The sequence below is a fragment of the Schistocerca piceifrons genome, chromosome 7, assembly GCF_021461385.2.
Source record: "Schistocerca piceifrons isolate TAMUIC-IGC-003096 chromosome 7, iqSchPice1.1, whole genome shotgun sequence".
In the NCBI taxonomy this organism is placed as follows: Eukaryota; Metazoa; Arthropoda; class Insecta; order Orthoptera; family Acrididae; genus Schistocerca; species Schistocerca piceifrons.
Genome location: NC_060144.1, coordinates 446,194,259 through 446,221,587, shown reverse-complemented (window position 1 = coordinate 446,221,587; position 27,329 = coordinate 446,194,259). Strand labels below are relative to the sequence as shown.

At 43.5% G+C, this 27,329-nt stretch overlaps 1 protein-coding gene and 1 non-coding gene across 2 annotated transcripts in view; one reads left to right on the top strand and one right to left on the bottom strand.

Annotated features, from left to right (window-relative positions):
* The window catches only part of LOC124805143 (zwei Ig domain protein zig-8-like), a 914,439-nt gene that overhangs the window by 368,221 nt on the left and 518,889 nt on the right, over positions 1 to 27,329 (bottom strand). The window lies entirely within an intron of this gene.
* Positions 20,276 to 20,350, top strand: Trnat-ugu. Its single transcript has one exon. It is a non-coding gene; the product is annotated as a tRNA-Thr (tRNA).

The following is a 27,329-nucleotide window of genomic DNA, read 5'->3' as shown; positions in this document are numbered from 1 at the left end:
CGGACTATACTAGGATGACCAGTGACAAACTTGAACTTTATTACAAAGGAACCAGACTTCGCTCCGACAGACAGTTGCCTCCTGACGAAGAAGTTGGTGGTAATTTTCGAAATGTCGAGCTTTAAATCAGATCTGACGCGGTCTCAACTTCCAGAAGACTTTATACTTGGTTTCCGCCTTAAAATAATTCGACATCTCTAACACCTCTAGATGTTGGTATCAGAATGTATCAAAATTTCAACGGCATTTGAAGACATATGCTTCTGGAACTTCCTGCCCTTCCTATCGAACCGGAATTAGTCACATAAGTGCTCCGGAGGTGGTGACTGCGGACCAGCCCGTCGTTTGCTTCTACGAGAGCCGGTAAATGCCTCTGTCCGACACCTGACGTGGTCATTGTGCCAGACTAACGTTTGCTAGTGTAATGAGCTGTTCTGATCACTGTATCTCGGAAAGTAGCGCGACGTTCGTTAATATACACTAGCATGTAACGCAGAATTACGTATTTTATACAAACGTCACCATAACATCCATTTTCAGGATCTGTCAGCTACAGTCAGTTGAATGCGATACAGGTGAAGATAATTTAAGTAAATAGCTCACTATTTCGAAATAATCCCCATAGCCTTAATACATTTATCCCACTGTGACACAAGACGGTCAATGCCTTTGTGGGAAAAATCTTGTGATAGCCTACGGAACCATAATTGTACTCGGACATGTATCTATTCGTCAAATCGACGGCCACGGGTGACTTCCTACAGGGCTCCAGAAATATGGAAACCACATGGAGAGAGGTTCAGACTGTACGGAGGATGTGTGATGGCTTCCCAGCGAAACCTCTGCAGCGTAATAGAAATAACTTTGGCAACATGTGGGGCGCCCACGCTGCAGAAGTTTCGCTGGATGGCCCTTACACATCCTCCACATTGTCCCATCTCTCCCCATGCGATATCCATATTATTGAAGCCCTGAAGAAAGACATTCGTGACTGTCGATTTGCTGCGGACGAAGAGGTGCACCCCTGCGTAGAATCGTTATTTCATAGGCTAATCGAAAATTTTTTCCATTAAGGCACTGACTGTGTTCATCACACGTTGGGACTATATTTGGAATAATAAACAGTTTACTTAGTTTTACATGGATCGTTTTCATATGATGTCCACTATACGTTTTCCCACCTGATGATACCAGCGCATAAGGTTCCTAAGAGTACATAGGCCTTCACTCTATAATCAATACCCAGCACGTTTTAAATTTTGCTATGAACTTGTTAGTCTATAACTGTTTAATGTCTAAAATCTTAAAACGCATCTAGTCCGCTATATTTATTTCCTATTTTCTGGGCCGGCCGCGGTGGTCTCGCGGTTCTAGGCGCGCAGTCCGGAACCGCGCGACTGCTACGGTCGCAGGTTCGAATCCTGCCTCGGGCATGGATGTGTGTGATGTCCTTAGGTTAGTTAGGTTTAAGTAGTTCTAAGTTCTAGGGGACTGATGACCACAGCTCTTAAGTCCCATAGTGCTCAGAGCCATTTGAACCATTTGAACCTATTTTCTGTTGGAAGCTCCCTGCGTCTACAGATGGAATGAAATAATGGAGCACTTGACTTGTGTGGACTCGCAGTTGAACAGAGCTCTGTCACAACTGATTTTGCAGACAGGTGTGTTGGAATTCCAGGTCTCCTAATTCAATCTCGTAGTGCAATAGACGGTGGCACACAGCCTGATACCGTGCTTCTTTCGGAAGGTATTGATACAGGTCTGTGTTGTCTCTTTGGGAATTAAATAGGAGAATATGGAGTACTGAACCAGATATGGGCCTGGATTTCAAATGGTTCAAATGGCTCTGAGCACTATGGGACTCAACTGCTGTGGTCATAAGTCCCCTAGAACTTAGAACTACTTAAACCTAACCAACCTAAGGACATCACACACATCCATGCCCGAGGCAGGATTCGAACCTGCTACCGTAGCGGTCGTGCGGTTCCAGACTGTAGTGCCTTTAACCGCTCGGCCACTCCGGCCGGCGGGCCTGGATTCAATGTGCCCTTACTGTGGTCCAGTGAATAACATCGGAATCTTTTGTCAATACGAAAGTTGCGATGTTATCAAACTGTAACTATTTGAAGCCTTGCAGATCTACTGCTTTTGAAGCGACTGTAAGATAGCAATGAACATACATAAATGTAACGTAATGTGGATAAAGCAGCGAAGAATCGCTATAAACATTGACAACCGTAAATTATCTAGTAGTAACATTCTGAGTGACCTAATGCGGACTTGCAACATACAACTGGTTACAGTAAAAGCACATACCATGCCGAGATTTAGTGGAAGTATCTTAAGGAAATATAATTCATCCACAAGGCAGCTTAGAAAATACCCACTTCAGTGTTTCTCCGGTATGTCTCATCAGTCTGGGACGCTTACCAGATTGGATTGATAGAAGGTATAGTCAAGAGACAACCAAAAGCAGTATGTTTCATTATGGGCCGTTTACTAAGCGCGAGAGCATTATGGAGAAGTTAGTCAACTCCAGTGGTGGGCGCTACAAGAGAGTAAATGTGTATCACTAGTTTTTTACCGCTGAAATTATGGGAGTGTAAATTCCAAGAAGAAGTGGGCAGTTTATTAGTTGATAAGCGCTCGTTTTGCTCTTCAGCGAGTTAATATAACATAAACGTATCTGATTTTAGTCGAGGGACTTCGCCGAAATGGTGGGGCATGAGTTATCACCTTCTGAAGAAGCAGCGAACCTGTGTCGAACATATTGGATCCTCAGGCAAGTGCCATGATGTCATGTCTCAGTAGAGGCCATGCACAGCTCAGCATGTGACATTCAATATGCAGGCAGTTTTCTCACTGCCGCCGCCAGTAAGGCCGCCGATTTCGACGAGGTAGCTACAGGAGAACCTATAGTCGAAACAGCTTAAGAAGGTCTGTGACATCTCAAAGTACTTTCAGATCTGAAGCGCACACCACTGCAGGCGAAACCAGCAGCCGTTAGTGCTGTGACAACAACAGTGCGTTGCAATAGAGACATTATAAAATCGCATTACGTTACTGGTTGTGGTACACCCATGAATCTGCTGATCACAGCCGAGTCAACTATTGGGGAGGGTATGGGGCGCGGATTCCTTGTCGAAAATAGCGAGACAGGTGGCTCACCTGGAGCATTATTCCTTATCTTTCCGCCAACTTGCCGATCGGTTCGGTAACCGAGCACACCGAACGGCCTTGTTGTCGAAGGAGAGCTCCAAAATTTTTCTGTAAGCATTTCAGAAGTGATGCCAAGCGGTCCTGGCGATCCGAGGCGCTGTTGTCCACCTCACGCCAACCAATCAAAAGCAATCTGCCTCAGATCCGCGCATACGCACTGTAGCGCCACATTGGCACTAACCCGCAGTGGCTAGCAGCCGAGACAGGTATGTTATTCTTCACAGTACCGAAAAGTGTGGTTATAGTACGTAATACTGTTCAAATTTCGCTGATCACCTGCTTCCGTGAATGCATAATAACGATAGAATATTGACTGTGCTCTGGAAGCTGTCATAAATGTCACATTATGTCATTTTATTCTCATTCACATGAACGTCTTGTTTTGGATTCTACTTTTCGGAATATCAATTAGGAATGGAGTGTAGCACCACATTGTACAAATACACCTATATGAACATCCAAAAAATTCATTTTTTCTGTTTTCCGTCGTTCCTTAGTTGCTTAGAAATTCATGGAGGTACATTCCGTCTGTGCAACAAATTGAAGGCACTTCATTTACTCTCATACGCGTTCCGCTTCTTATGCGTGAAGATGGTTCACGAGTAAGAGAAGTGAAACGCGTATTGCAGTAAACAAACTGCCTTCAATTAGTTGCATAGACGGAACACATCTCCATGAAACCAAAAAAAATTGTTTGAGCGAGTGTCAAAGAATAAGAAGATTCATAGACTGTAGCTGTAACTCGCTCCTAGAGTTCCAAATGATGAAGATTCCTACTTCTCTATATGATACAGCAACGATTTGGTTCATAAAAACAACGTTTTAAGAAACGCCTTTTCGAGAGAGTGTGGCGAGTGTAGCTATGGCTCTGAGCGCCATGAGGCTTAACATCAGAGGTCATCAGTCCCCTAGAACTTAGAACTACTTAAACCTAACTAACCTAAGGACATCACACACATCCATGCCCGAGGCAGGATTCGAACCTGCGGCCGTAGCGGTCGCGCGGCTTCAGACTGAAGCGCCTAGAACCGCTCGGCCACACCGTCCGGCTGGTGCAGCTATGGAAGTTCGACAGAATATGCATCCGTTAAATCAAAATGTTTCATATATGGTGGTATCGTCTAATTATATTGTGACGGGAAATTTTCATTTCTGTCTACTGTTGTCAAGGATTCGATCGCAGATGTACTTGTGACAAGCTAGAGCATAAAGGCGATTGTTGCTAGTTCCGTTCTCTGTAATTTAACTTGCACTCTTAGATTCGTGTCTGAACACACTCTCGGAAATTGCTACATATTCAGCGAAAAATAGTGAATAATTTGTAACAACAAAAAGGTATAAATATCACTATCAGTTGTTTCACGCAAGGCACGAAATCGAACATACTCGTTACTGAGAAAGCGCGTTCTTACGTGTAAATAACAACGAATATTTCAGTAAATGTTTAACTTTGACGATTAACGAAGTCTCAGAATGTGTTAAAACACTAAGAGGAAAAAAATATTTTCGTACCTAGCGGTATGCGAACCTACGACCTTTGACACCGCAGTTCCTTCCCTTACTCACTTTTTTTATTTCTGTTCATTTTGTACGGCATTGTTCGCTGCGCTTGGTCTGGGCGGATGTCATATGATATCCCTTCAAGCAGATCGTTGATCCCTTTACTCAGATCCCTTTACTCGATTTAGTACTGAAGAGAAATGGAGTGAATGTGGCGTAGGTGGCGTTCTCTCATCTCATTGGTTTACGTTCAGACGTACGTTAAGGATATTTAACATGGTAGATATTGCTCGGCACGTTCGGAAAGACTCCCGAACGTGCTTTTTGCATGCTGTGACGTCAGAAACTCGGGACAATCAAGGCTCAACGTTCGAACCCACCATCCGAGTGCCGACGGCCTTAAACCGTCCTCACACGCTACGAGTTAGCTAACGTTTGCATAGTGCTGTACGAATTTTGTGATGTTACTTCCCGTTATTTTTTTCACACAGTGAGGAGACATTGCCTCATGTAACACACAAAATAAGTTCTGCGCTATTAGGCAACGTGCTACGAAGGGTTGAACCAATAAGACACCAAACACTCTCTACGCCACAAGCAGAAGATGCCTGACGTCGTATAGCATTTGTCGTTTCTAGATGATATGGTGGGTTTTACATTACGAATATATGTTGTTTCTAGGCACCAGTACGTTGAAGATCCCTTGAAAACGTGTGGTAACTGGTACTGGTACCGATGTTTGTAATAAAATAACGGTAGGAATTTTCATATTTATTACTATCGTATTATAACTTGTAGTGTTACGAAAGTACTCAGCTTCAAGGCAATTGCAGATTATAGAAGTTGTTGTAATGAAATGTCACTTAACAACACATTGCCGATTAAAGCCTTCAGAAGATCGTAACATAAAATACAAGGCAGTTCGTTGCACTGGTTAAGCGAAGCATAGGTAGTAGAAGCACTGAGTTGCGAAACAACGTGTAGTAGATTCGCGTTTTGATATATGAAGTTTTTTTCACGTTCCTGTTTTCTAAGGGGTTATCATTAGCCTTGTGAAAGTAGCAGAAATATTTTCTGTAATATTTGCTATTATGTGAAGGTCAATACGCTATCTCCTCGGAGTGAATTTGTCCACTTGTGTGGAATTTTATAAGCTGATTGCCTTAAGTTTCCTCCTTCTCTTGTAACATATTCATGGATACAGAAGTTTTTAAATATCTTTACTACAGACAGAATAACATGTAAAGATATGGACAACGAAGGAAATGTGCCATTTAATAGAGCTAAAGCACGAAGTTTTGCAAGAAAACTATCTGGTTTGCGAGTCAGATAAAGCTGACAACTGCCGCTTGAAGGCACTACTGTCGTAACTCACGTTAACCAGCACGTTCCATGTTATGAAGGCGACGTGAAGTTGGATTTGCCGCTCGCGTCCACCTAAGCGTAAGCTGAAGCGTCCCGTATGACGTCTGTTGTCGTTCAACACAGGCGCTTATCCTTCAGAGCAGTGCCGACGGAAGTGTCCTGGTCGGTTTGGTTTGGTTTGTGGTGCCGGCAGAGGCTTGTTATTGTCTGTGCTATGTGTTGTGTACCGCACGGTAGAACCCCCAAGTGAAACGCCGCTCTGATTTACTAACGTTACACTGAATTGTCCGAATATACCATCCGGCAATGCTTAATGTGGAACATTTATATATCTCAATGAACTTACTGCTGTGAAGTTACTGATTTCATTGCTTCCTTGGTTCCACTGCGTGGATGGCTTCGTTATTTCCTGTCAAGAAGGTCAAAGCTCGTAGTAATTGATGGGAAGTCATCGAGTAATACAGAAGTAATATCTGGCGCACCCCAAGCAAGTGTTATAGGCTCTCTGCTGTTTCTGATCTACGTAAACGATCTAAGAGGACAACTTTAATTTTTGCAGTTGGGTCTATTATTAACCGCGCTTGTAAAGGAATCGCATGATCAAAAACTGAAAAATGATTTAGACAAGACATGTATGGTGTGAAAAGTGAGAAATGACTTTCTGTAACGAAAAATGGAAAGCCACCCCAAGAGTACTAAAAGCAATTCACTAGATTTCGGTTACAAGATAAATCAAACAAATCCAAAGGCTTTAACTTTTACTAGGTACTTAAGCGATTACAATCACAAGCAACTGAAATTGGAACGATCACATCGATAATGTTCAGAAAGCAATCCAAAGACTGCGATTTATTGGCTGAACACTTAAAAAACGCAGCAGGTCTACTAAAGAGACTGCACAAAATATAACTGTCCCTTGTCTGGAACGACGCGACCGCTACGGTCGCAGGTTCGAATGGATGTGTGTGATGTCCTTAGATTAATTAGGTTTAAGTAGTTCTAAGTTCTAGGGGACTGATGACCGCAGATGTTAAGTCCCACAGTGCTCAGAGCCATTTTTGAATACGCCCGTCCCCCTCTTTTGGAGTATTTCTGGGCGGTGTTGGATCCGCATGGGATAGGACTGACGGAGGACGTCGAAAAAGTTCAGAGAACGGTAGCTCATGTTGTATTATTGCGAAATGGGGGAGAGAATGAGACGGACATGATTCGCGAATTGGGGTGGCAATCATCAAACTAAATGCTTTTTTGGTTGCAACTGGATCTCCTCGTAAAATTTCAATCACCGTTTTCCCGAATGTGAAAATCTTTGGTTGGCGCCCACCTACAAAGGGGGAAATGATCATCGTAATAAAATACGAGAAATCAGAGTATTTAAAGGTTTGTTTTCCTCGCGCAATGTTTGAGAGTGGAACAGTAGAGAAATAGCTTGGAGGTAGTTCGATGTACCCTCTGCAAGGCACTTCACTGTGAACTCCAGAGAAATAATGTAGATGAAGATGAGTTATTTCTTGAGTATAAGCCTTTAAGGGTATTTAATTTTTACTTTTGTATCGTCGCTTATAATACGTAGAACATTTCTTGGTTCAAATGGCTCTGAGCACTATGGGACTCAACTTCTGAGGTCATTAGTCCCCTAGAACTTAGAACTAGTTAAACCTAACTAAGGACATCACAAACATCCATGCCCGAGGCAGGACCGTAGCGGTCTTGCGGTTCCAGACTGCAGCGCCTTTAACCGCACGGCCACTCCGGCCGGCAACATTTCTTGTATATTAGTGAATTCTGCTTATTAATTCTGTTGGTGTGATAAAGTTGTTGCCTATTTATATTGCAGCCCTACAGGTCTCAGCCACTTGAGGTTCACAGACCATGCTGCCGTTAAATTATTTCCGTAACACACGCGTATCTCGCGGGACAGCTATGGAGAGAATATCAGAGAAACTAGTTAAACGGACGTCGTTCCTCTGATTCACCATCCGCTTACGAAGTAGGGAAGAGAGGAAATGATAAAGATGCCAGAATTAACCTCTGACAAAAACCCTGAAGTGACTCGTGTAGTATCAAAGAGTATGCGTAACTTATGTCATTATAATAGAGTTGTTTCAAATAAAAATTCGAATATGTAGTTTCATGAATAACTGAATTAAGCTTTAACTCTATCTCTGAATATTAGTAGGATGGAATAATGGTTAGTCAGCATGTATGTAATTGTGGTCTAGCTAAAGAAGAATGGCAGTTTTGAAAGTGCCTGCAGGTTAACACGAATTTTACCAGTCTTCAAGAAGATTCATTATTTCAGAGTAATAAGCATTAAGCAATGATAACGTTGCACTCATGCAAGAGTTGCTGTTACTAAATCAGTGCAGGCCAAAACGCTAACATCTGAAAGTGTATGTGGGCTAATGCTCACTAATGTGCCAAGCTCTCATTACATTGTTGACTAGGCCAACGTTACAAAGCGCAATTCAGAACGGTAGTACAAAAGTTGCAGGTGTAACATGACAATGTCAAAAGTGTAAAAGTTAAAAGTAGGTTAAAACGTTTTTCTTACCCTTTAAAACATCGGAACACTTGTAACATCCTGATGATTTCAACGACGACGAACATGATTTGACCAGCTTTTAACTTTTATGTTTTTATGAGTGACATGGTACACTTCCTAGCGAAGATATGTCAAAAATGTGCTCAAGTTCTGAACTGCACTTCGTAACGTCGTTGGTGTAACGGACAGTGTACTGGAGAAGCTTAGCTCATTAGTGAACATTTGCCTGGATACATTTTGAGATGTTGACATTGTAGCCTACAGCACATATCCACAAAGATGTCTAACATGTGTGGTACTGTAATGCCAAACCGATAAAATTAATTAATTCTTCTTCGGTGCCCAGAGACTTATTTTCACAGAAAAGACACCAATTACTACCGCAATCTCTGAAGTAATTACGTTCCACACTTACTGTATACGACGTTCGTTTTTCACTGCCTTCTGGTATTTCTTCTCGGGTTGATATCTGAGCGAATACAACGGAATTTACGATTAATGTACGTTATTTCTAGACGGAGAACATTACCTATTTTAACTGCTGTGCTGACGGGCCAGAAGCACGGGCACTGATCAACTAATTTTGTTGCGGCACTGCATCTCCGAGGCTACGATGAAGTGGGGGTATTCCCATACCACCATTTCCCGAGTGCACCGTGAATATCAGGAATCCGGCAAAACATCAAATCTCCGACATCGCTGCGGCTAGAAAAAGATCCTGCAATAACGGAACCAACAACAAATGAAGAGAATCTGTCAACGTGACAGAAGAAAAACGTTTCCGCAATTTGGTGCAGATTTCAATGCTGGGCAATCAACGTGTGAACCATTCAACAAAACATTACCGATATTTGCTTTCGGGGCCGAAGGCCCACTCGTATATCTTTGATGACTGCACGATAGAAAGCATTACGCCTCTCCTGGGCCCATCATCACCGACATTCGGCTGCTGATGACTGGAAACATGTTTCCCGGTCGAACGAGTCTCGTTTCAAATTGTATCGAGCGGATGGACGTGTATGGGTATGGAGACAAGCTCATGAATACATGGAGCCTGCATATCAGCAGTGGATTGTTCAAGACAGTGGAGGCTCTGTGATGGTGCGGGACGTGTGCAGTTGGAGCATTGTGGGACCCCTGATACCTCTAGATACGTCCCTGGTAGGTGACTCGTATGTAAGCATTCTGCCTAATCACCTGCATCCATTCATGTCCATTGTGCATTCCGACGGACTTGGGCAATTCCAGCAGGCCCATGAGATATTCCACACGAGCAGAGTTGGTACGCAGTGGATCCAGGATCGCTCTTCTGAGCCTAAACCTTTCCGTTGACCACCAGACTTCCCAGGCATGAATATTATTGTGCATATCTGGGCTGCCTTGCAACGTGCTGGTCAGAAGAGATTTCCATCCCTTCGTACTCTTACTGATTTATGGACAGCCCTGCAGGATTCATGGTGTCAGTTCCCTCCAGCACTGCTTCACTCGTTAGTCGAGTCCATACCACGTCGTGTTGCGGCGCTTCTGAGTGCTCACGGGGCCATTTTCCAGTTTCTTTGGCTCTTCAGTGTATAAGGTAAACACAAAATTTTTTGTGTTATTACACATCAAAAAATGTTTTGCATCACCCTGGTTCCCAGAATTTCTGAAGACAGACGTTAACTGTGAATATTGTATCACAGACACAGTCCCTTTAACTGTTCAGAGACGTCACTAAACCCGCCCAAACTTTCATGAGCAGCGCCTATTAGTCGGAGGTGTCCGACAGACGATCAGTTCCAGTCTTTCCACCAGGAAGGAGGTACTCGGTACGTGTTGTCTGTAGTTGAACCATGCCTACACGGTCAATACCGCTGTTCGATCGCGTCCGAATTGTTACTTTTAGTCAGGAAGGGCACTCCACAAAGGAAGTGTCCAGGGGTCTCGGAGTGTACCAAAGCGATGTTGTTCGGACATGGAGGAGTTACAGGGAGTCAGGAGTTGTCCATGACATGCCTCGCTCAGGCCGCCCAAGGGCTACTACTGCAGTGGATGACCGCTACCTAGAGATTATGGCTCGGAAGAAGTCCGACACCATGTTGAATAATGCATTTCGTGCAACCACAGTACGTCGTGTTACAACTCAAACTGTGCGCAATAGGCTGCTTTATGCCCAACTTCACTCCCGACGTCCATCGCGAGACCCATCTTTGCAACCACGACACCATGCTGCGCGGTACAGACGGGCACAACATGCCGAATGGACTGCTAAGTACTGGCATCGCGTTTTCTTCACCGATGAGTGTCGCATATGCCTTTAACCAGACAATCGTCGGAGACGTGTTTGGAGGCAACCTGGTCAGGATGAACGCCTTAGACACACTGTCCAGTGAGTGAAACAAGGTGGAGGTTCTCTGCTGTTTTGGGGTGGCATTATGTGGGGCCGACGTACGCTGCTGGTGGTCACGGAAGGCGAGGTAACGGCTGTACGATACGTAAATGCCATCCTCCGCCATATAGTGAAACCATATATAGTGAATGGACTAACAAATTTATATCTGTTTTTTAGTCTGTTTAAAGTCAGTTGTTCTAGATATGTTGTCTCTGCCCGCGTATATTTCCGGAGGTGCAGAGACCAACAAACTTATATTCTCATAAATATCCACCTCTGTGACGTCATTGTTAATATCTAAGTTTTTCGAGAGACCCATTAGCTAAGTCTTCGGTGTTTTAAGTACAAACTCTCAGTTGTTCGAATCAAATTACGTTATCACTGAATAAGGTCAACAAAAAACATAAACTGTGTCTGTATAATGTATGAAACTTTAATACGCAGAGGTTGCACTACGCTTTTGCTTTTATTGCTATGAAATAATGAATGTTCTTGAAGATTCTAAAATACATATTAACCTAAAGTGATTTTTATGTTCGTCGTTATTTTTACAGATCTGAAGATGGTTGTCTAGGACCCGAAACTAGCCATCAGTATTACTGCGTATGGAGACAGTTTTAAAATTTTGTACAAAAAAGTTATGAAAGTTTTAGAAATAGACCTCATTGTTTATCTCTGTCACCTGATGATGTCAGTTATTACAGAGTTGCAATTACTTGTGAAGAAATAAAACTGTGTATATTATCAGTGATTCTACAGTCTGGTGATTTTTTACTTACCGCACGCTTGCATTAAGAGTTAGACCATAATTACACAACGGAAAGCTCTGGTAAGACATCGCGCCACTAGTACTCGTGTCGATGTTGTAAAAAGGATCCGGCAGCTGTCGTAAGTGGCTCTGCGGAAGCCCTCGGCACGTGGAAGTGTGAGATTCCGGCTTCGGCGCTCGCCGAGAGAGGCAGTCCGGCTCTGCACAAGTGGCAAGGAGCGCCCAACTTGGCGGAGTGCCTGGGGACGCGAGTATCGGAAGGCGGAGGAAGGTAAGCAGTGGAACAGAGTGACGCGTCCTGAGCAAGTTTGGCGCTGGCGGCAGCAGTGGTGGGGGGAAGGGGGAGAGAGGGGTGGAGGGAATGGACAAGGGCCCCAGGGCTGCGCTGTGCCGAGTCCCACCTCCAAGTGGAGGGTCCGCTGCCTGGACGGCCCTTTGTGCATCTCGCAGGGCGCAGCTGAGGGCCGGGTTGTCGCGGATACTGCCTGCAGTGCCAGCCTGTTGCTCCGCACTCCAGACACATCCAGCTGCAGCTCTCACAGTATCATCGGCCAAAATTCTGAGACGGCTGTCTGGAGCTGCCCCAGCAACTGCTAGCGAAGTAAATTTTACACCTCAGTGCGAGTTGGACTTTGCTGTCCCTGATGCTTTTACCCACGCACAACGACTCAGATGAAACTAATAAATGGGTATCACATCTTTAGAGCTTGGTTAATTCTTTTTCGACTACATTAGTAAGACAAAAAGCGAAATAATATTATATAATGCCTCATCAGTAATATTGTATAACTGTAGAATGGTTGGATACATACATCAGCGTGAATTGCTGCAGGAAACTATATCTGAAAGGATGGTGGAGTCAATGAATGACGTGTGATGATCTATGGCTATGTCAAAGCTGAGCTAGGAAGGTAAGGGAATTAGAATTAATGGGAGAAGGCTTACCAACTTGAGGTTTGCTGATGATATTGCCTTACTGGCCAAAGACTTCGCAGAGCTCCAAAACTTAGTTACAGATCTTGCATCAGAATGTCAGCTGGTTGACTTGAACATTAACCTTTCCAAAACAAAAGTAATGTCCAACAAATGGGTCCCAGCTGGATATGTGACAGTCAAGGACAGTCTATTAGAAGAGGTCAGTGAATATGTCTACCTTGGCAAGATTATAAATATGAAGGGAGGCATAAGGGCATAAGGCCAGAAATCTATCGACGCATCAAGCTTGGCTGGCAAGCATTTGGGAAGAATTCAACAGTATTCAGATAAAAAATGCCAGCAAATCTGAAGAAAGCAGTATTTGATCAATGCATTCTTCCTTTGATTACGTATGGTTGCGAGACATGGACACTAAACTCATTTACAAATGGGAAACTTAGGACAGCACAGAGAGCCATGGAGAGATCAGTGCTAGGCTATACAAGAAAGGATAGGAAAAGGGCAGATGACATCCGTTCTGTGACGAAGGTTAACGTCATCTTAGAGACAGTAGGTTCCTTGAAATGGCAGTGTGCTGGCCACGTCGCAAGAACAAAAGACAACAGATAGACGAAGCTAGCACTGGAGTGGAGTCCGAGAGAGCACCGGAGGCCTAGAGGAAGACCACCAGACAAATGGGACAAAGATGATCTATATAAGAGTGTATAAATCGGACCGTTAGTGACATGGGTTGCAGCAGCTACGCTGATATCAACGATACACTTTTTAATACGTTGCACTACATAATTAAGGGATCACTGTTTCCAAACGCCTTAATTTGTCCTATTGCGACAGAATAGATTCTGCTCAAACGTGCCTACAACTTATCTCTGCAATGATGTAAAAATGTGACGCTTTACGACGTTACCGTAAGGCTCGGCGAAGCTTCAAAGCTGTCGACTCATGCGCAATAAAAAAAGGCCAGAGCTCAGGCGTTCATTTGATCCATAAGATGGGTTGGTTCAAATGGCTCTGAGCACTATGGGACTTAACTGCTGAGGTCATCAGTCCCCTAGAACTTAGAACTACTTAAACCTAACTAACCTAAGGACATCACGCACATCCATGCCCGTGGCAGGATTCGAGCCTGCGACCGTAGTGGTCGCACTGTTCCAGACTGTAGCGTCTAGAACCGCTCGGCCACAACGGACGGCCGTAAGATGGGCTAATTATTCCACATTCACACCAAATTTCAACAGGATTAAACAGAAAAGCACCTTGGACGTGTCACATGATGAGAGGATCATCAAATCCCCTCTTACACGCATTTCACCACCTTCTTTTGCCTTCTCGGCAATGGAGGTCAGAATAGCGACGCGTAGCGCTGAAATGATGCAGTTTTCTTATGGGTGCCCAAGGGAAACATTTCAGACAACGCCACCCAGAACTGACGCGAAATAGCCTTATGGGTAACATAAAGAGTGTCAATGAAAATTACCCCTTTCGCTTTGGGCGTTGATTCCCACACATTCCGTGGGCGAAAATAACAGTTCGCAATACGAATAGTAACAGGACTAAGTTCTTGACAATCTTTGAAACTGCTGATACCCCCGGCAGAATCAACCCTTCCCTAAAGACGTCTTGGGCCGCAATATCACTGAATGTGATCGCATCCCTGTGGAGTGCAGTGGGACCTCAGTCCCTGCTCTGATGTACAGGATGGACTCACTAGAGACCGTTCAAAACCATTCGACAAAATATCAACACAATCCGAAGCAGCAAAGGGGCTTCAGCCTCCTGTCCCCCCCTCCCCCCCCATCTGTGACTTGATCACAGAGGACATTGACCAATGCTTGAATAAAACGGAAAATGGTCATTCTAAGACCACACAGTTCGGCAGCACGCTCGATGCCACCCTCTCGCCTCTGTGGAGCACTTTGAGAATGTATTTGATCACAGACCTCTAAGTTCCAGGTGCTTGCACCCTTGTGTTTCAGGATGGCCTACTATAACAGGCACAAGAGCGGTAGTGCAGCCAACTTGCAGGCACCTGGGGCTCTCGTCACAGGTTTTATCTTCACACGCAAATGTATAATCTGCTCAACAACGCCGGACGAATGGCGCCGAGGCCGTTACCGAACTGGGCTGTATTTAAGGTATCCTTTGCCGTTTTATTCACTAATGGGTCAATGGGCACCCCTCTTTGATCACGCCACAGGAGGGCACGAGAACAGGACACCTGAACAAATCCTTAGTACCATTTACTCTTCGGATCGCTTTTGCGTTTCGCCGAAACGTTATTAAGAGTCCTTAGTGCTTCCACTCTATACACCAGGGCAAAAGTCTGTGGTCACATAGCAGTCCACAGGGGTGCGGTCACATTCAGTGCGTTGGTGCCCTGCGATATCCTTAGAGAAGGAACGAATCGTCCCTGGAGGAAGAGGGGGCGGTGTAAGCAGTGCAAAAGTTTCCAAGAACGTCGTCCTCTTGCTCATCAAGCTGATAACTGTAGTTTTCTATCGTAAGAATGACGGCCCAAGTGAAGTAGTAGTTTCTTCGACGCCCTTCATGCTACCCTTGAAAAGGCGTTTATTAGCCAAACTAACTAAAAGAATGGGTCGGTTCAACAAAACATCCTGAGGAATCAAATAATCTTCACTTTGGTAGCGAAATGTGTGTGTGTGTGTGTGTGTGTGTGTGTGTGTGTGTGTGTGTGTGTGTGTGTTCCGGGCGAGGGGGGGGGGAGGGGGCGAGGTTAAAATTGTAGTGCATATATGAAGAGGCTTGCATAGTATAATGTAGCGGGGAGCGCTGTTTAAACCAAGCCTTCGACAGAAGAGCACAAACACAAATTTTTGAAGTTTATTTACTACCCATCATTTTCTACTGTTTATCCAGTAACAGAAACTATGGTCAGTACCAGCTGAATATCATACACTACATTCGATTTCCTATGTGTGTTCGCAGATGAGAGAGGGGCGCAAATGTGTCCTTTATAGACAAAACCATCTCTAGTCGAAATACAGCACGCTGTTAATACAAATGCCGCTCACATCGCTCGTTCTTGCTGTCGCCGATTTGTCGGTCAGAGTTGTTTCTATCGTACCGGTGGCAGTGCGTTCCTGTTATCTTTCCGTTCGATATACATCAGTAGCCGAGCGAGAGCTACTGTAGTGTATCAGGAATTTTGCGTGGGCACGTGTATCGTTCCACCACTGCGGCTACAGGATAAGCTTATCTTGCATTTGTATTGGATGAACGGTTTCTGTGCCCTGAGGACTCCGAGCTGTAGATAGTATGTCTATCTGGCACACTACGACACGCTGCCGTAGTTTGATACTGAACAATTCAGACCTATCTCCTTCCTTTTCGCAGTTGTTCTCGATTACCTGGGAACTGGACAAGTTACTCATTTAGCAGTTGCTTTTGCGGCCGACAGCATCCTTGGTATTTGAAAAAGGCCACATAATAACTATAAACGTAACTGTGATCCAAAGCGATGAAAGCAAAACGGGTACAAATTTGATGGTAGGCATTCTTTGGCAATAAGAGCATTTATTATTACGTATACCCGACTCATATTTTACAGATCCGAAATTAACGGAAGTTATATTTATTTTTCATTTACTTAATCTGAAGTAATTAGGGCCATCAGAAAATGGTTCAAATGGCTCTGAGCACTATTGGACTTAACATCTGAGGTCATCAGTCGACTATAACTTAGAACTACTTAAACCTAACTAACCTAAGGACTTCACACACATCCATGCCCGAAGCAGGATTCGAACCTGCGACCGTAGCGGCCACGCGGTTCCAGACTGAAGCGCCTAGAACCGCTCGTCCAAATCGACCGGCACAGTCGATCAATGAAAGGGGAACAAGAAAACGAAACAACTCTAGCCACCTCCAAGAGACTAGAAACGGAAGCAGGAAATGCTCCGTTTGTTAAATGGTTCAGAAAAAAAATTCATTTCCTACACGGGAGATAAATTTATTGGATTCCGGTAGCGAAAATTTTGAGGGAGTCACTCATTTTAAAATGAAAAATACCTAGCAGACGAACTGCACACGGTATACAGACATATAGCCATGAAGCTGCGCCCCGCGGTAATAGCAATGGCTGAACAGTGATTTACAAAAAAATGGTTATGCCGAAACTCAGCATCGGCGCATACGCGCCATCAAAAAGGTGTCTCTCGAAGGTATAGCGGTGCGAGCCAATAGCGACCCGACAAACCGCACAGTAATGAAAAATAAACAAACACCAAATTTTGAGATGATCGGAAAAGTTGACTGAGCTCATGTCGCTCGCAGCTCAGTCGTTTACTTCACAGAATACATTTTTACGTGACAGAGTATCGAATTACCGAATGTGTGAGGAAAGAGAGTAAAGAATTTTACGACTGTTTGCGATTCCTTAGCACGAGAAAGATCATAACTTTAGTGAAACATTTTATAGCCAGCATCGCGTACAAAACTATTTTTATTGACACGTTTCGACTAGTAATACTGTTATTTTCAGACCATGTTCCATTGTGCGTTCACAACTCTTGTCTTGTTAACATTTTAGTGGAGGGTGTTTTTTTTTTAGTGGAGGGCTGATTCAAAAAGAAAGAACTCAGGTGTTTGTTGCAGAGTAGCTATTGCGCATGTCACTGAATAGGCAAAGGTTCAAAGTTTTATGTTTCCACCGATACTATACTATACACTCAAAATTAACACAATGCGTTGCTCGAGAAATATCGAAACGGTAGTCCACTTTACTCCCCATACGAATCAATATGTCCCTGTTCATTGAATCGACAGCTTCAACATTTCGATTCCTCGGTTCTTGCAGAGTAGGTGATATAGCTCGGACAGAGACTCTGTCTTTTATGTACCCCACACAGTAAAACGTAATCACACGGGGTGGGTCTGGTGACCTGGGAGGCCTAAAGCAATGTACAATGTCTTGTTGCCCACGCCTTCCAGTCCAACGTGCGATGGTGTTGTTAAGATAACGCCGCACATCCGGGTAAAACTGAGGCGAGGCGCCGTCAGGCATAAAAATGAAATTGTAGGAATCTTCGTGAAGTTGAGGAAACAACCAATTTTACAAAATGTCCAGGTACGACATTCCTATCACAGTTTCCTCCGCAGAAAAGGAATGGCACAAATCACATTTCGCCTTGGTGAGGCTCTTTCATGTTCGACGACGTCGTCAGGATTTTATGACCCCCAAATTCTTACGTTATGTCGGTTTACTTTACCCAGATGAAACATGGATTTGTTCTAAAAATGAGTCATCCTCTGACATAATCTGGACAATTAAAATGCAAAATTCGTACCTTCTGTTACGTTCACTGGGCCGCGGTTGCTGCAGTAACTGCAAATTGTAAGGCTTCATAAGCAGGTATCGTTTCATAACATGTCAGTCTATTGTTTAAGGAAACTGAAATTCCTTGCCTGCTCGTCTTGTTGAACTGCTGACGGCTTGTGTGAACGCATCTCGGATATGCTCGACATTTTCGTCAGAAGAGCGTGGCCGATCAGTGCTCTTGCATTTTTGCATATTCGACCAGATTCCAAGAACGAAATTAGAATTATATTAATACCTTCAGCTGCTGACGGGCGTTGATATATATCAACGGGGTCAGGTGAAAATGTGTGCCCCGACCGGGACTCGAACCCAGGATGTCCTGCTTACATGGAAAGCACTCAGTCCATCCGAGCCACCGAGGGCACAGAGGATAGCGCGACTGCTGGGACTATCTCGCGCACGCCTCCTGCGCGATCCACATTCTCACCCTGTATGTCCACAAACTACATTTCTAGTGTTCCTACCCAACACACTCACTACTCGTGGAAGACTTTCTAACCAAGTCCCGTAAGAGTTAGGGGAATATGTGTGCATCCGCGCAGAAGAAGGAGGTCATGGTCGGTATTGCCAGAACTACATAATTATATGGATACGGTGTCTCTTCTTTCGGACATGTCCGAATGACGAAGAAAATTGCTGACGACACATTCTTAAAATTTGAAGAAAATATACTAGCAAAATGGATAAAGCGATGACTGGTACTGAATAGAGCGTGTTGTAGTTATGGGACATTGACCCAAAATTTATTTAAAGGAATGGACTTTATATCATACAAAAAGTTGATCTTCAATATCTAATATTGGAATGTTCCTGATATTTGAATTTTGCACGAAAACAGTCATTATTCCACTTAAGTACCCGAACACTGTCTTAAAGCAGTGTGGTAAGTGGCAGGAAGTAGGATAGTTGGATGGCTGTTGATGCGTGTATTACCATTGGCGTTTCCCTGGGCTTGTGGTTTTGCGGTGGTTGATATGATAGAGCCAAGTGCCGCTCTAGACATTTGCTGCAGAAACGCACCAAATAAGGAAGCAAGCTTTTGGAATCAAAGCCTCAGACCAGACAGAAAATCGGTAAAACGTTTCAAACCGGCAGAACAGCAACTGAAAACGACGAATGTTCCAGTACGCCATCAAGTGGCATAACACTCGAAAATATTTAGATAGTTCGGGATCTGATTCTGAAAAATTCTAAACACACTACCTAAATTCTATGCAAAACTCTGGTCAAAAAATCAAGACACAACGTACTCTATGAAATGAACTGAAAGTAAGTACTGCGGAAAATTTTGTAGCGTGATTGCTTAAAGACGATCTTAAGCAACAACGGGTGGAAGTCTGCAGGGAACATTAGCAGCTGCAAGACGAATAAAACGTTCATTCAAAGACTGTCAATGGTGCTGATAGATGGATTTATGGCTGCAACTAAGCGGCAGTCATAGCAATGCAAGAGTCCTTTTCACTTCGGACAAAACACGTACGCAGGTCAAGAGTTGCCTTACGTCCTACATTTTGTTTTAATACTGACACAACTGTTCCTAAAGATGTATGACGGTAGTATCTGTTCCCGAAAGAACAGTTACCGTGGATGACCATGCAGCTTTGCTAGAAATGAAATGATAATTAAATAGACACCCTAGCTGCAAACAGACGTTGATGTACTTCATTGGGGACATGTTGAAAATGTGTGCCCCGACCGAGACTCGAACCCGGGATCTAGTGCTTACATGGCAGACGCTCTATCCATCTGAGCCACCGTGGGCACAGAGGATAGCGCGTCTGCAGGGACTTATTCCTTGCACGCTCCCCGTGAGATCCACATTCCCAACATGTCCACACCACTACATTCGTAGTGCGCGGTCGGGGCACACATTTTCAACATGTCCCCAATGAAGTACATCAACGCCTGTTTGCAGCTAGGGTGTCAATTTAATTATCATTTCATTTCTAGCAAAGCTGCATGGTCATCCAAGGTAACTGTTCTTTCGGGAACAGATACTACCGTCATATATAGTTAAAATATGGCTTCCCGGCCATTGACCTTCTTGTGCGAACGCACACGCTATGCCCGAACTCGTACGGGACTTGGTAGATTAATCTGCCACGAGTAATGAGTATGATGGGCAAACATCTATTAGGCGCACTACGTATGTAGTGGTGTGGACATGTTGGGAATGTGGATCTCACGGGGAGCGTGCAAGGGATAAGTCCCTGCAGACGCGCTATCCTCTGTGCCCACGGTGGCTCAGATGGATAGAGCGTCTGCCATGTAAGCAGGATATCCCGGGTTCGAGTCCCGGTCGGGGCACACATTTTCAACATGTCCCCAATGAAGTACATCAACGCCTGTTTGCAGCTAGGGTGTCCATTTAAATATCATTTCATTTGTTCCTAAAGAGTTCGCCCCTCTGATTAGATCATCAATAAGAGTCGTATCACGTCGTTCTAAGACGAACAAGGGGCGACTGCAGGAGAAAACTTCAACATAATAGCCCTACCAATGACTGGCAAACCGCTATGACAATGGACGACCACAGGCGGCTTTTATTATTTAGTTTTCGACTAAAAACAAGACTACAATGGTCGCCCCACCCCCAATATGCATGAGACTTAATTCCATGTAACATTTTCCTGTTCAAAAAATAAAAATTAAGTTGAAGGGACGAAGTTCTGACTCAATGGAGATATCCAAGTAGAATCGGGAAGGATGGTTCTATGATGCACTTTAAAAGTGATATAAACATCTGGATATGTGTATTCGCTCTGTAGGTGACTACTTTGAATGTGATGGTGCAGAATAAGATCTAGATAAGACCTACGAGGATGTTTCTAAGAATAGATACCTATACATCTAATGTACCCATCGTGCCACGGACCTTTCTAATTTTTGGCTGCAGTATGATACTGACAGCGAGCAAGAATCTAATCCACTAGCGTATATGTCACTCTTCCCTAACAACTGTACCTTCAGTCCTGTCACGGGAAAAGCCACATGTAACACTCACGTATATGAGTGTAACGTGAAACACGCTAGTGTAACCCTCTGAGAGGATTTTGAAGATCGACCGCGCTTGTGTCTCATGGACAACGGTATCGGACTATAATTTTGGAATTTGGTGAAACTAACAGAAAAACCAAACGGAATTTAACGCTGGGAGTTAATGAAAGTGGTAAAACCACAAATGAATGAAAAAATGAACGGTTGCCAGCCCAATTAGGCACATTAATTGGGAAGTATATGTTCAAGAAAATAGACTATTGGTTATTGAAGTTACTTTCGTTGAGATTTCTCTTTGAATATCAAACCGGATACAAACTGACACAGTGTACTCTGAACTGTGTGTAGCAGCAGTTACAAATAACGCACACACCAGTAAATTATAGAAAGTAAATTTGCACCAAGCTCATACTAGTGACAGATACACTCAAGAGCATTACTTAATCAAATGCTGAAATGTTACTGCATGAAGTGCAAAACTAAATTAGGACCTGAGGGGCTTTTATCTTAACTGACATGAAAAAAACAAATAAGATGAATAGTATCATAAAGACACTGTTTAAGCTCCTCTACATATATCAGTTTTCCTTGGCAACAGTAATAATTCAGTTGTTCCCTAACACGTGGAGAATATGATGGGGACCCATAAAATAGCATAGTTGCACTAGTCAACGCTCTTCGATTATTACAGTAGAAAAGACTACTTCAAAAAGCTAGTCATTCACTTCACTTTGAGTAGTTCATAATTTACTTTGCACGGCAATAAAATACAACACTTGTCTTAATTAACTTAAAAAAGGAATCATTCAAGATTGGAATCAAAACCACACTAATTTTGAAAATGAGCTTAACTTATTTGCCTTTTTATTACCTCTGAAGCACGTATTTTAGACAATAATATTTACGCAATCTTGCACTGTAAGCCTACAAAACTGTATTTTGTGATAAACTAAGGATACTTTACCAAAAGCCTATCGAACTTCACTTTTGTGGTTTTAACTTTAACTCTTACTACTAATTTTACATGAGACAAAAAATTTAATTTTACATTAGACAAAAAAATCACTTGAATGTAAGAATCGTTCATTTAAATCAGGGTACTCGGCGTAAGTAGCACTTAGGTGAGGACCCTGCATAGGATCGTGGTCAGGATAGAAAATATCGTTCCGGACACGAATTTATATTTTTGTGAGTAATATTCAAACAACACACAAATTAACTGGTCCATGTCGATATACATTAGTGAATGTTTGAAGTTTGTGAAGCAATGGCGAGACTGGTGGCAAGCTACATGTCGGCGAACTGTACTCACGGCTCTTGATGTCCGAAAACTCTATAAAATGTCTTCTTGGAGTCGAAATTTCAACATATTAGATCCATTCCTTTATGCTGAGAATACCAAATAATAGCCAGATCCACATCTGAGGCAAATCCTTCGTAAAGGAACTTCCAATTGCCTCTCTTAGCACCGTCGAAGTGTACTGTACTACGGCTAGCCACATACTGCGTGCTGTTCACACAAAGGGGCCGCTCAGCTCGACTGCCAAAACCACATTTTATATCGTGCCATGCCACTTCCGTTACGGAGGGACATCCCTACAACTTTTAAATGTTACCAATACAAGTACCCTAAGCATTAGCCAGCTTTCAATAAACATTTTCCTATTATGAACATACTCATATTATAATAATTTATCTTTTTAACATATCCTTTTTCTTTTTTCATTTATAGGTTACTAAAGTCTAATTTTCTTGCCACAGATCTAGGAGTTTAAATAACACAGAATACACCATAGTTGCAGATACACAGTTACATAATATAAACCTACTTCTAATCGATATAAGTGTTACAAACGGTCGTTTATTACTTATTTGTACGTTTTTAAAATGTGGGACGAAATTTAGGATTCCATCAAGATTCCATCAAATGTGAGTTTCGTAGTGTAATTCCGTTTTTGAATGCAATAAAAGCCCACACGATCGACATTTAAAGGTAAACTACGGTTGTTGATGTAAATGTTACGAATGTATCTCAAGTTTGTAAATACCTCAGCGTATTTAATGGCAGACGAACGCATTTTAACGATGAATAACGATCAGGCTGACTTCCATTTGAGACTGACAAACTCCATTGGCCGAGGAAAAAATGAAAAGTGATTGACCTTTCATTAATGAAATTTTTGAATCAGTTCTTTGTCCCAGAAATTTTACGATCAGTTCTTTATCAGACTGTTAGGAATGATTTGACGTATAGAAACCCATGCCGTGCGGTTCGTAAGATTCTGGCACATGAGCGCAAAAGCAAAGAATGTGTGCTGCTTTTTTCATGCAGCACGGCAATAACGGCGAGAAATTTTGAACCACATAGTTACAGGTGACGATACCCTCACTTCGTATTAAAGTCCAAAAACACTCAACGAAACGGCGTCATTCATAATCCCCAACAAAATCGATAAAAGCCAAAAATTTCTCAACACCAAAAACTTCGTCGCCACATTGTTTTAGGATCTGAGGGGGTCCTACTTAACGATTTTATGTCCACAGGAGACACAAGAAATGCAGCGGCGTACTATCAGACGCTTCCAGCGACTCTACCGCACTGTTCAAAACAAACTGCGTGAGTTGTTGCTCAGCGGCACTTTTGTTCATCAAGATAAATCTCGCCCACGTTCTAATGCGTTGATGAAGTTTTTGAGCATGCGCCTTATATAAGTTTTCTCATATCAAGTAGCACTGCCACAAGTTAATTGCAAAGCAGTTTCATTTCCCAGTTTGCATGTTATACAATTACTGACATTTATACTTCAATGGGCTGATGTCCACTGTCGCACTTTCAAAATGGTTCACGTGGCTCTGAGCACTATGGGACTTAACATCTGAGGTCATCAGTCCCCTAGAACTTAGAACTACTTAAACCTAACTAACATATGGACATCACACACATCCATGCCCGAGGCAGGATTCGAACCTGTGACAGTAAAGGGCCTGGTTCCAGACTGTAGTGCCTAGAATCGCTCGGCCACCGCTGCCGGCTCGCCACTTTAAAATGTATATTCCTATCGTAGTACATTTATAACAGCATCCTATTTTCTTATGGCAGCGATTACATATTAAAATAATTCATATTGTTATAAATTTTGGTGAGAAACAGAAGATCTTTGAAGTTGATAAGCAGTTGCGGGCGCAAATTCAAGCTGCCCGCCGGATACTATTAGTGTCAGCAGTTATCATAGCGTAGATGATAGCGCACGAGACTGCTCAAACTTTGGCTGGGCTTCGATCCATACTGCCGTTCCGTGCCAATTTTTGCATCGGTATCTTGTTTAGAAAAACAATCGGAACTAACGTTTGACGACAGTGTCTCTGGCAGACCACTTGAATATGCGTACGCAGCGCCTGATTAGTTGACTTAAATGCTAATTAACTCGGAAACAGCGGTACATAGCGAAAAATATTTTAATTATTTCTCAGCACAACTTAAGCCGGCCCGAGTGACCGTGCGGTTCTAGGCGCTACAGTCTGGAACCGCGTGACCGCTACGGTCGCAGGTTCGAATCCTGCGTGGGGCATGGATGTGTTTGATGTCCTTATATTAGTTAGGTTTAAGTAGTTCTAAGTTCTAGGGGACTGATGACCACAGCAGTTAAGTCCCATAGTGCTCAGAGCCATTTGAACCAAGCACAACTTACCCTGAAACATCTGTACAAGATTTTCAGACTGTATCTGATCAGCCTGTACACCGATAAATGGCAATGTTGTGAATTTACTATGATAAGAGTACCCACGTGAAAATGGCGATCGTGGTATAAATGACAGTGATCGTGTAACATCCAAGTCGGAATATGGTACTGTCTATCAGTCCGCCTTATACACCTGACTTGTTCCCGAGTGGTTATCGTCTCTTACTCAAAATGAAGGACTTTTTTGGAGAAAACCACTGCGGAACTGACGAGGAACAGAAGGACGACGTTAGTGACTCATCCGTAACCTTGGCGGCAACTGAGTGTGCGAAGGGCATAGAAAGGATTGAGAAGAACTACGACAAATTTTTAAACATGAATGACACCTATATTTAAAAACACCTTAAGATATCAGAATACGTTCTAAATTAAGTTCCCTTTTATTTCCTTGCATAAAATGTCTACGTTTCTCAGATTTTTTTTCTTTTGCTGCTGCCTTTATCCCGAATTGTGCACAGGGCCGGCAGGTTAAGTACGGAATTGGCGTGGTTAATGTGAGGGGGTGGCCGGATGCCCTTCCTGCCGCCACCCCATACCCCCCCCCCCCCCCCCCCCGGGACGGAAGTAGTGTACCCCAGCTGTCTGCGTCTAGTGTAATTCGCGAAATAGTGGGAATGTGTTTCAAATGTCTGCGAGTCGTGCAACTGAGGCGGAACGTTGGGACCAGCCTGGTATTCACCTAGTAGGATGTGGAAAACCGCCTAAAAACCACGTTCTCAGATTTAGAATGACCCTACTTAATTTATACATTTCGGGAACTTTTCGATAACACCTCGTCCATAACAGTGATGACGCTTGTCAGGAGACTTTATTTTCTTACGTGCAGTATTTGCAACACAGAGCGCAACTAAAGAAATTACGGGAAGAAGTTAATTTTAAATTCGCATAAATTTAGCACCGATATCAAATTCACAAGTTACTTTTCCCATTATCAAGTTGTAATCGTTATTAGTGAGGCGCTGTGCGTAGACAGGAGGGTGTGTTGTGTCTGCAGGACGTGTGCTGGGGCGTTCAGCGGCGGCGTTATACGCGTGCGGACGGGAGCTGGGTCACTTCTTGTGCAACTTTGCCGTACCTGAGTGCCGGTCGTTCCGGAAGCCGAAGAAACCTCTGAAGCTCACACTGTCTCGCGAGGGACTCAGGCAAATTGGCTGTAAATATTTTAGTCGCCCCACGTGACACCTCACGCTGCGGCCAGAGGTGAAGGCCGAGCGCCGGATGCGGTCTCCAGCCGTGTGGGAGGCGAGCTGCCGGTCACGTCTCCGTACCCGGGAGCTCTGGGTCCACCTCCACAGCTAGCCCCCGTTAATTACCGTCAAGTAATCATTGCAGGAACTGCCAAACATACGATGCCTCGACTTAGTGTGTACGAAGAGCGTTCAATGAAAAATGCAATATTTTGAAGGATCAGCCTCAGTTGCGCAAATTTTCTGGTCGTCACAAGGTTTCGGCTAAATTAATCTAGCCTTCTTCAGAAGCATAAAATTACTACAGCATGCCAGAGTAAGGGACAGCCAACATTAAAATTAAAACCTGTAATACCGTGGCATCGTGTCGAATTAAAACTACTTAACTAATTCTACATGGTACCACGGTACTAGAGTTTTCAATTTTAACGTTGACTGTGTCTTACTCTGGCATGCTATAGTAATTTTATGCACCTGAAGCCGATACCTGGTAAAGACCAGAACGTCTGCGCAACACAGGCTGATCCTTCAAATTATTAGTCTTTAGCACTTGCTGACGGGGCTGCAATATGCTAAAAATTCTTAAAAATGCAATACATTTTCATTCTGTAAGCAGGTTGGTATTTCTCAGTATTCCAGTACACCATATTATTCCTCATTCTTTTGGCTACAAAACCCTATTTTTTAACATAATCTCCTTTAAATGTGATGACCTTACGCCACCTTACTTAAGCCGTCTGTATGCCTGCATTGTACCACTCTGCTGGTCGACGTTGCCGCCAACGTCTCACTACATCAATAACTTTCCATCACTCACGTTCTGCTTTCAAACAGATGGAAACTCGAAGGTGCGAGATCCGGGATGGACGAGGATGAACAGTCCAGTTAAATCCTGTGAAATTCTCTCGCGTGCGCAGACTTGTCTGAGGTGTTACGTTGTCATGGACAAGTAGAAGTGGGTTTGCCTTATTGTGAGAACGAACACGCTGAATCCGATTCTTCAATATTTTTAGGGCAGAACAGTTGCATACGAGCGGCAGGTACGCAGGAGGTTGGACAGCTCTGTGCGATCTTGTTGCGATGACGACAGAAGCCTCTTCCAACGATTCAGGTGTCCTTAGACGTTCAGCAAAAGCCTATGAATATCTGCTATCTTCTGGTTTTCTGCCAAAATAAATTCAATAACAGCTCTCTGCTTGGAACGCGTCTCCGTTACGGACGCCATTTTGAAGGCTACGTATAGCGCCGCCATTTTCGAAACTTCATAAAACACCATAGCGGGTGAAGCAGGAATATTCAACGGCGTCCCACAATAAATGATGCATTTTTCAATCGAAATTTGGCGAGGAAAAAATGCGTTAG